This window comes from Thalassophryne amazonica, chromosome 17 (assembly GCF_902500255.1).
Source record: "Thalassophryne amazonica chromosome 17, fThaAma1.1, whole genome shotgun sequence".
Lineage (NCBI taxonomy): Eukaryota > Metazoa > Chordata > Actinopteri > Batrachoidiformes > Batrachoididae > Thalassophryne > Thalassophryne amazonica.
In genome coordinates, this window is record NC_047119.1 from 35,465,744 (window position 1) to 35,468,086 (window position 2,343).

General features: G+C 44.2%; 1 long non-coding RNA gene across 1 annotated transcript; it reads left to right on the top strand.

Annotated features, from left to right (window-relative positions):
* Positions 1 to 339: 339 nt before the first annotated feature.
* LOC117529188 lies at positions 340 to 1,862 on the top strand. The gene is made up of 3 exons (XR_004565942.1): positions 340 to 395; positions 479 to 565; positions 1,831 to 1,862. It is a non-coding gene; the product is annotated as an uncharacterized LOC117529188 (long non-coding RNA).
* The last annotated feature ends 481 nt before the right edge of the window (positions 1,863 to 2,343 follow it).

The window sequence follows — 2,343 nt, forward strand, 5'->3', positions numbered from 1 at the left end:
GGCGGCTGATCCTGGTCGCGCTTAGCAACTCACTTTACACAGTGAGCTAAATAACAAATATAAATTCACTTACAACATGCTAGCTTAGTTTGTGCACCAACATACAGTTGTTCAGGATAAATAATAATAAAAATAAAATAAAAAAAATGGAAGGAGGAAAATAAAACGTTTCAACTCAACAAATCTTCGTTCAACGTGGAAAAAAAATATCAATCAATCAAACTTCTTCCAAAACGATTGGGCAAAATACGTTATGGCTAGGTTTGTGTTTGTTGGCGTAATCCTTCATTTTTGTTTAACTTTTCTCCGGTTGTCTCCGCCGTCCGTCCGCTCTTTTTTCCGCTCACTGCTTTGAGAGACGGCGCATCAACGGTCAGGACACCTGGACACTGAAGGTACCATCACATCCATCCATCCATCCATACATACATACATACATTTTTTTCTGAGCGTTAACTCTAACACTGTCTCTTTGCAGACTCCTGCACTGATTCAGATGCAGACGGGGCACAAATTCTCTGGCACCAGAACAGTGGTGTTGACCTGTCTGGAGGACATCATGGAGGTAGCTGCTCATTCGTGGCCTCTCAGTCATTCCTTCAACCACCTTCAACAAATGTATGGCTCCAATGTTTAATTCACTGACTGAGTGACCACCAAGTTCCAAACTCTGGTCCTGTTAAATGAAGCAAAATCAAAAATAACAAATCACGCAATTCCTTGAATGGCCACTTGAGGCTGGCTCCTATAGTGAGTCACTGTCCATTGACCTGCATGTTTAAATGTCCAGTTTTCAAACAGAAAAAAAAGTTTACGCCCTCGTGCAGAAAGCAGTTTTGGCCTCTATAGTTTGTTCCCACTTCATCAGTTTATGAATAATTAGCAGAGTGCTCACTTTGACTGACAGCTGTGTCCAGAGCATTTTATTTTAAGTATCTGAGATCATGTGGATTGTTGTGCTGTTAATGTCACTAAAAGACCAAATAAGAAGTTTGTGTTGGCTTTTCTGTCCAGTGAAAGTTTCTTGTTATTTCATTTGTATAATAGCACCATTAGCAGGTTTGGGCAGCTTGGTGAGGTTTGTGTCACAGATATTCCACAGTTACTGAGACAATAAACTTGTCATAAGTTTTAATATCAGCTCCGAAACCACCCGTCACGAAACCCACCACCCAGTCTGTAAAATACACATTAATAAAAGACCCAAACCAAGGTTAGCCCGTTAGCTTTGGTTTGTTCGATAACTCTAAGATGCAAATGTTTTCAGGATTTATTCATCCCAGTCTGGTACTTTAGCCTGGTATTGCAACCGGGTACTGTTACTTGTCATCATAACTTCACAGCATCACATTCAAGATCGTACAACACAAGTTCAAATGAATAAAACACAGGTTATAGAACCTGTTCTATAATCACAGAGAAGAATATGCACCAAAATGCAGGAAATGGCACAAAAAATTACAAGTTTTCAGGGGGGGCATGGCCCCAGAGCGAGACACATTCACAAACCCACTCCCCCCCCCCACTCCACACACACACGCACGCACACACACACACACACACACACACACACACACACACACACACACACACACACCTTTACAAAACCCTGAATCCGCCCCTGCACCTCTTCATCCATTAATGGTCTTAGGTTCAGTACGAACGATCAAAATGGAAACATCAAAAGCTGCATGATTTGAGCTTCAGAACCTCTTTAAAGAAAACCTGTTGGTGATGTCACAGAGGGTTTGTCCAAGATCTATGGAGTTTATGATGGCCACCAGTCATTTGGTTCATGTGACATGTCTTTCTGACTTCTTGCTTCACCAGATGATGGACACAAATACCACAGAGAAGGAGGGTTGTGAGTTTGTGGACCTTCTGAAACGCACGATGTGCCTCAACAACGAACAGCGGATCAGACCTCTCGATGTTCTTAAACATCCCTTGGACGAGAACAGTCTGGAGACGGATGTTGAAGAGGACAGTCTGCAGACGGAAGTGGCAGATGAACCTCTTGTGTTATGTGGGCCGCTGAAGAGGAGGTACTGCTGGCCCACCACCAGAGGGCGCCCTGCCTGAAGTGCGGGCTTCAGGCACGAGAGGGCGTCGGAGCAACCAGGAGTGACAGTTGTCACTCATTAACAGCACCAGCTGTCATCACCATAAAAGCCAGCAACTCCACCTCGCTGCCGAGATATCATCTATCAAACTAGGTAATATTCTCTGCTGAGTCTGAACGCTGACTTACGTGTGATCTGTTTGCAGCCGTTGTCCTGTGGTGCCTTGTCAGCTGGGTTGGCGGTCTGTGAGAGTGCCGACGTCTTCGCCTCTCACTCCAAC